The following is an 8,174-nucleotide window of genomic DNA, read 5'->3' as shown; positions in this document are numbered from 1 at the left end:
GGCATGGAGTTTGAAGGTCATTGAATCCAACCAGATCATTGTAAAAACTGGCAGTCTGAGGCCCGAAGACGTCAAGCAGTTTGGCCAATGTCATGCAGCTAGTTTAGTAACGAAATTGGAACCATACCATGTCTTCAGATAGCTGCTTTTCCTGCTACTTCTCAAACTGATGGCACTTTTAACCATCAGATCTAATGTTTGTTTGTTTGTTCCACTCCGCAGAAAGAGCCCCTGCCTGTGCAGGGCACTGTGCTCGGCCCTGGGGCTGCAACATGAGTGTGCAGCAGACCACATTTTAGGTGTGTCAGGCGACCATATAAACTAGCCTCTACACTAAGGCCCTTTGAAACAGTGAAAGAGGCCCTGGCTGGTTGGCTCAGCGGTAGAGCGTCGGCCTAACGTGCGGAGGACCAGGGTTCGATTCCTGGCCAGGGCACACAGGAGAAGCGCCCATTTGCTTCTCCACCCCTCCGCCGCACCTTCCTCTCTGTCTCTCTCTTCCCCTCCCGCAGCCGAGGCTCCATTGGAGCAAAAATGGCCTGGGCGCTGGGGATGGCTCTGTGGCCTCTGCCTCAGGCGCTAGAGTGGCTCTGGTTGCAACATGGCGACGCCCAGGATGGGCAGAGCATCGCCCCCTGGTGGGCAGAGCGTCGCCCCCTGGTGGGCGTGCCGGGTGGATCCCGTTCGGGCGCATGCGGGAGTCTGTCTGACTGTCTCTCCCTGTTTCCAGCTTCATAAAAATGAAAAAGAAAAAAAAAAAAAAGAAAGAAAAAAAAAAGAAAAAAAGAAACAGTGAAAGAGTCTAATAACTATATGCACACCAGCTATAAGACAGAACAAGTGCCATGATGGACATCAGGTCTGTGTAGGATATACATACCTGGTCTGTACAGGATGGTTACTGTGAGGTCACAAAGCCGGGACAGGCCAATTTTGCTGTGGGAGAGGGTAGTCCAGTCTGGGAAGGCTCTGTGGGGGAGGCAATGCTTGAAAGTTACTGGAGTTTTGATAGTCATCAAGCAGACATTGGAAGAAGGGCATTTTCCATGCCGGGCACACTTTGGACACATCAGGACAGCCAAGAAGAGCTGAGGCTGCAGGGAGGAATCCTAGAGGACTGCTCCTAACCTATTCAGCACGTGGACAGGGCCTTATCCTTTGTAAATATGGTATTTGGTCATCCAGGCAGCATGTATTGTGTACTAGGTAGCTGGCACTGCTGTAGGCACCGGGAATACCGTGGACACTACAGGCAGACCCCTGCTCAGACGTGGTGTAGTGGTCCAGCACGGACCCTGAAAATACACTGTGTTCCCAGCCCAGCTGCACCATGCAAAGAACATGTCACCTTGCTCAAGCCATGTAGCCCTCAGGATTTCGGTTTCCTCATTTGTCAAATGGGGATCTGAGTCCCTCCTTGGTAGGTCGCTGTCATAGGCCAGAAGTGAATTTGCACTCACGGGTCTAGAACACCCACAGGAACATAGAAAGTGCTTATCAACAAATTCGTGAAATAAAACTGAACTTATGGTTAGTTAGGGCAACTAACTAACAATAAGCAAATTATTTGTTAGATAAATTATATAAAGAAAACAGAAAGGCTTTTCTGAGGCGATAACATTATATTTGAGATTATGTGACAAAAAGGAACATTCCAAGGAGAGGAAACGGCTTGACCAAAGGCTCTCAATGGGAAAGGCACCTGTGTTCTCAGAAAGCTGCAGGTCAGAGTGACCAAGGTAGAGAGAGTGGTGTGAGATGAAGTCCCAGCGAGGCCAGGCTGGGTCACACAGAGCTCACTAGGAGCTGAGAGGAAATGCCCGCAGTGGCTGCGGCAACAGAACGGAAACATGAAAGCAGAATGCTGGTGAGGAAATGAAGGTGTTCTGTTGGTCCCCACGAGGGAAATAGAGGACATGATCTCAGGCAGTAATATGGGTGTGAAGAGAAGATATTAGAGGACGACTTCACAGGGTCTGGTGGCACATGAGAAGTGTGGGAAGTGCCTAACTGGTGGTGCCGCAGTGAATAGAGTATCGACCTGGGATCCTGAAGACCCAGGTTCGAAACCCCGACATCTCCAGCTTGAGCATAGGCTCATCCAGCTTGAGCATGGGGTTGCCGGCTTGAACATGATCCCATGGTCACCGGCTTGAGCCCAAGGTCACTGACTTGAGCAAGGGGTCACTGGCTTGGCTGGAACCCCCCAGCCCGCCCCCCCCCAGTCAAGGCACATATGAGAAGCAATCAATGAACGACTGAAGTGACGCAACTACGAGTTAATGCTTCTCATCTCTCTCCTTTCCTGCCTGCCTGTCTATGCCTCTCTTGTCCCTCTCTCTAAAAACAACAACAAAAAAAACATACAGGAAGTGAGGAAGCAGGAGGGGTCACGGATAGCTGCTGCTTTTCTATCTTGGCTTAATTCACTGTGCCACCCTCTAAAGTGGGGAAGTGAGGGCCTGACCAGGTGGTGGAGCAGTGGATAGAGCATAGGACTGGGATGCGGAGGACCCAGGTTCAAGACCCCGAGGTCACCAGCTTGAGTGCGGTCTCATCTGGTTTGAGCAAAGCTCACCAGCTTGGACCCAAGGTCGCTGGCTCAAGCAAGGGGTTACTGGGTCTGCTGAAGGCCCGTGGTCAAGGCACATATGAGAAAGCAATCAATGAACAACTAAGGTGTCGCAATGAAAAACTAATGATTGATGCTTCTCATCTCTCTCCATTCCTGTCTGTCTGTCCCTATCTATCCCTCTCTCTGACTCCCGCTCTGTCTCTGTAAAAAAAAATAATAATAATGATAAAATAAAAAATAAATAAAGTGGGAAAGTGAGGAAGAGCAAGGAGTAGGCCCAGGAAGATGGGGGCATGTTGGGACTCATTGAGGCTGAAAAACTCTATGAAGAGAAGAGCAGTCAGCACCCAATTTGGAGGTTCAAGAATCAACACCAGGCCCTGGCCGGTTGGCTCAGCAGTAGAGCGTCGGCCTGGCGTGCGGGGGACCCGGGTTCGATTCCCGGCCAGGGCACATACGAGAAGTGCCCATTTGCTTCTCCACCCCCACCCCTCCTTCCTCTCTGTCTCTCTCTTCCCCCCCCACAGCCAAGGCTCCATTGGAGCAAGGATGGCCTGGGCGCTGGGTATGGCTCCTTGGCCTCTGCCCCAGGCACTAGAGTGGCTCTGGTTGCGGCAGAGCGACGCCCCGGAGGGGCAGAGCATCGCCCCCTGGTGAGCAGAGCCTTGCCCCTGGTGGGCGTGCCGGGTGGATCCCGGTCGGGCACATGCGGGAGTCTGTCTGACTGTCTCTCCTGGTTTCCAGCTTCAGAAAAATACAAAAAAAAAAAAAAAAAAAAAAAGAATCAACACCAGGTTATGATAATGAGAGAAACAAGATGCCCCTGGAAAAGTATAGAAAGGAGGCCAGAATCTGCCCAGCTCATTGTAGGTGCTCAGTTACTGCTTGCAGAATGAATGTGGCCTTGGCTGGTTTGTTCAGTGGATAAAGTGTTCACCCAACTTATGAATGTCCCGGGTTCAATTCTTGGTCAGGGCATACAAGAGAAAAAACCATCTGCTTTGTCCCCCTCTCTGTACCCTTCTCTCCCTCTTCCCCTCCCACAGCCAATGGCTCGATTGGTTTGAGTATTGGCCCTGGGTGTCAAGGATGGCTCGGTTGGTTCGAGTGCACCAACCTCAGGCACTGAAGATAGTTCAGTACTGGTACGTGACCAGTGACCTTCGACAGGGTTGCTGGTGGATCCTGGTCGGAGCGCATGTGAGTGTCTGTCTATTTCCTCTCCTCTCACTTAAAAAAAAAAAAAAAAAGAATGAGTGGATGTAGAAGTGTTGACATGTTTTGGGGGGGTTTTTTGTTTTGTTTTTTTGTATTTTTCTGAAGTTGGAAACTGGGAGGCAGTCAGACTCCCGCATGCACCTGACCGGGATCTACCTGGCATGCCCACCAGGGGGCAATGCTCTGCCCATCTGGGGTGTTGCTCTGCTGCAACCAGAGCTATTCTAGCGCCTGAGGCAGAAGCCATAGAGCCATCCTCAGTGCCCGGGCCAACTTTGCTCCAATGGAGCCTTGGCTGCGGGAGGGAAAGAGAGAGACAGAGAGGAAGGAGAGGGGGAGGGGTGGAGAAGTAGATGGGCACTTCTCCTGTGTGCCCTGGCCGGGAATTGAACCCGGGACTCCTGCATGCCAGGCCAATGCTCTACCACTGAGCCAACTGGCCAAGGTGGATGTAGAAGTGTTTAGCAGAGGAAGAGGAGCTCATGAAAACAGCTGAGAAGAAAAGAGCAGAGAATTAAGATAAAAAAATGAAACCAGTATGGAGGGTGTCAAGCAGGAGGGCTTGTTCCAATTCCCCCAGCCCTGCATGGGGAGTCATCATGTCATCACTGTCGACCTTTGACAACAATGTCCGTGCAGTTAGTTAGGGCTGGGGGAATTGGAACACAGTGAGTCAAGAATGAATAAGAAGTAAGCAAAGATGGCAGGTGCACACCCTTCTTTCAAGTGAGAAAAGATGGTGAGGACACCCTGTGAAGAGAAGAGCAAAGGAAAGACCAGAAGGGGGGTGGTAATTGGAAAGAAATGAACTTGCATGTCCTGCAAGAAGATGTTGGTAGAGAAAGGGGGTTTGAAAATGCAACCTGGATATAAGGGATCGGAGGTGGAGTGGAGGGTTCTCAGAGTGGAACAGCCAGGGAGGTGGACTGGCCCGAAACTAGCTCCAGCTGCGAGAAGACATCGGCTTCCTCTGAACCTAGAGCGAGGTCGTGGGTAGAGGTGGGGCAGGAGATTGGGGGGGGGGGGGTTTACACTTGAACGCCCCTGCAACAGTCATGGGGATGCAGAGGGCAGTGTAACTGTAGTAGGCTTTGAGTTCAACCTCTCACCGTTCTAAACCTCCATGTAGGGAGAAGCGGGTGGACTTGTGAAGCGGTGCAAGCCATGGCCCCCTTCCTGTTACCACCAGTCATTTCAGAGGCCGGTGAGGACCCGGGCGGGGGCCGGACAGGAAGGCTGGAAGGAGCGCTTAGAATCCACAGCCGGTTGCAAGCGCTCCAGCTGGCGGATAAGCAGTAGTTTCTACCTCCCTCAGGCCCGGCCTCTGCCTATCTCCCCCGCCGCTACCCTTGGGTTTTCACCCTTAGCCTTTTCTCCCTTGAAGTCCTCATTTATTCCAACCTGGTGTCTGTGGGGGTGACTCCCACGCTGCCTTGGCCCTGACCTTCCCAAACCTTTACCTGGCCAGTATCTCCACGGTTGGACTTTCCCCTGAACTCTCCCACAAGAGCCAAGTCTCCTGCGTGATCCTCCCCTCCCACAGGCTCCTTCTCTGCCCCCTCCTCCCGGGGACTCCTCTGCCCCCCACCCGGACACTGCCAGGGCTGTTGTTGCTCCTGTGAATTCCCACAGCTCTGTGAATCACCACCCAGGTGGGCATTTCCTGCACAGCCTCTTGCGTTTTACATCTTGTTCTCCTCCCCACACCCTCCTCCCCACCCCCCGCCCCACCATGGAAGAAACCCCCAAAGACTGAGGACTTGTTTCCTCCACTGTGTCTGGAAGCAGGCCAGGAAAACAGTCATTTCCTCACTCACCAAATGCTTATGGAGGTAACATAAGAGTAAGCCACTGTGTCATGACTGATGGCACAGGGATAGACTAGAGGGCTTGCCAGGAAAGAGGTAGAATTTGTAAAGCAAGTATTACAAGAGGACATGGAAAATATATAAAGTATTCACATCTGAGCAAAGACTCACATGGGCTGAAATGATGGGAGGAAGGGGACATCGAGTCACTTTTCCAGGGAGGTCCACCCAATGGCTGTGGAAGAGCCAGCCGGAAGAGAGGGCCTGGGAGGAAGGAGCTGACGGCGAGGCTAGCCCAGGATGGGAATGGGTTGGCCACTGACAGCTGCAGAAGCGTTAGGAAGGGCCGTATCATGCTCAGGGCAAGAGATAGGAAACGCAGCTTTGGCACTGGGCTGAGCACCTGGCAGGCAGTTGCTGGAGGCTTGATGCCTGGGGAAGGAGGTGGTCACGTGCAGGGTTGATAGTCGGAAACTAGACTGAAACAGTGACCGAGCGCTGAAATGGAGCACAGAAAGACTGGTATTTGGCAGAGGGCATGGAATGACTGCTCTGTGAGTGGGAGCGAAGGGAAAGACAGGCTGATGAACACTGCATTTCTCAGGAGTCCTCATTCAACACACCGTTCAATGGGGTTGTTCCTACAGGTCCCCCGGTCTCTCTCTTGAGGGACAGTAGTGGAGTCTTCCCTCTGCGAAAGCTGGAAGGGCAAGTTCCTTCTCTGCGCCCCCGGTGTAGTCAGCGTCTGCTTGTGACTCAGATTTGACCTGGCTGACTCTCTTTCAGAAAGTTAATTCCTGAGCAGGTGACTTTAGGACAGAGGGGGAAACGGAGATCATTCCTACCTGGCAGTCAGTCTGTTCCTACTAAACGACCTGGCTTCCCACCAATCCCAACCTGGTCCTCCAACCCCCAGTCAGTTCTGAGAGGCACACATACACCATGAAACACACACAAGCACGAATACACTCATGCTTCCATTAAATTCCTCTGCTTCGATTAGCTGGGTCCATTTTTGTTGATTGTAACCAAAAGTTCTGAAGTCTGAGAGTTCAACCCTATTCATTAAAAGTTGAGAACACGGGCCCTGGCCGGTTGGCTCAGTGGTAGAGCGTCGGCCTGGCGTGCAGAGGTCCCGGTTCAATTCATGGCCAAGGCGCACAGGAGAAGCGCCCATCTGCTTCTCCACCCCTCCCCCTCTCCTTCCTCTCTGTCTCTCTCTTCCCCTTCTGCAGCTGAAGCTCCATTGGAGCAAGGATGGCCCAGGCGCTGGGGATGGCTCCTTGGCCTCTGCCCCAGGTGCTAGAGTGGCTCTGGTCGCAAAAGAGCTATGCCCCGGAGGGGCAGAGCATCGCCCCCTGGTGGGCAGAGCATCGCCCCCTGGTGGGCAGAGCGTCGCCCCCTGGTGGGCGTGCCCAGTGGATCCCGGTCGGGCGCATGTGGGAGTCTGTCTGACTGTCTCTCCCCGTTTCCAGCTTCAGAAAAATACAAAAAAAAAAAAAAAAAAAAAAAAAGTTGAGAACACGGTCAGGCTCCTCTGCAGATGTAGAGTCTGTGGAGAACCCCATGTTTGTTCATGTCTTTTTTTTTTTTCCTGAAGTTGGAAAAGGGGAGGCAGTCAGACAGACTCCCGCATGTGCCCCACCGGGATCCACCCGGCACACCCACCAGGGGGCGATGCTCTGCCCACCTTGGGGCGTCGCTCTGCCTCAATCAGAGCCATCCCCAGCGCCCGGGGAAACTTGCTCCAATGGAGCCTTGGCTACGGGAGGGGAAGAGAGAGACAGAGAGGAAGGAGAGGGGGAGGGGTGGAGAAGCAGATGGGCGCTTCTCCTGTGTGCCCTGACCGGGAATCGAACCCGAGACTCCCGTACACCAGGCCGACGCTCTACCACCGAGCCAACCGGCCAGGGTTGTTCATGTCTTTAGTCTCTTTTGTGCCAGGTTCTGTATGCTGGCTACTGGGGACAGAAAGAAATATGCAGGCCCTAGTCTTCATGTAAGCGAGTGAGTGTGTCTTAGTTTTTCACCAGAAGCAAACCCTGAGACAAGGATTCAAGTGCAAGTACTTGATTTGGGAAGTGGTCCTCCAAAGCACCAGCCAAGGAGGAGGAAACAGGAAAGGGAACAAGGCCAGCAGAGGGTACACTATCAAGCAAGCCACTGCAGTGGCCCTGGAACTCAGCCTGTCTGGGGCCTCTGGGGGACAGTGTAGAACAGGCTTCAAAGTCTTATTTCTCCACCAACTGACATCTGTCATTGGTAGAGGCTGCTCCAGAGATCGCCTCGCCACCCCGCGTGGGTGCACTGCTAGCAGCCTGAGCAGCTCCTGGGCACAGACACTGCTGAGGGGCTGTGACTGGCGACCACGACCAGGGCTGAGGAATGCAATGGAAAGTTCTAGGGGTTCTCTAATAGAACTCGGACGGAGCGGAGGGCACCAGAAGAGAACAGTCAGTTCCAGAGAAAAAATGTCTCAGACTTGAGCGACTAAGGCTTTCTAGGCACAATGATTTTCTCTTTTTCCTCGCAAAGCAGAGAGGCAAAGGGAAAGAGATGAGAAGCATCAACTT

At 52.9% G+C, this 8,174-nt stretch overlaps 1 non-coding gene across 1 annotated transcript; it reads left to right on the top strand.

Annotated features, from left to right (window-relative positions):
- Nucleotides 1–360: 360 nt before the first annotated feature.
- Nucleotides 361–436, top strand: TRNAV-AAC (transfer RNA valine (anticodon AAC)). The gene has a single exon. It is a non-coding gene; the product is annotated as a tRNA-Val (tRNA).
- Nucleotides 437–8,174: the final 7,738 nt, after the last annotated feature.

The sequence above is a fragment of the Saccopteryx bilineata genome, chromosome 1 (genome assembly GCF_036850765.1).
Source record: "Saccopteryx bilineata isolate mSacBil1 chromosome 1, mSacBil1_pri_phased_curated, whole genome shotgun sequence".
NCBI classification, from domain to species: domain Eukaryota; kingdom Metazoa; phylum Chordata; class Mammalia; order Chiroptera; family Emballonuridae; genus Saccopteryx; species Saccopteryx bilineata.
The sequence above is the reverse complement of the archived record's forward strand: the minus strand, read 5'-3'. Positions and strand labels throughout refer to the sequence as shown.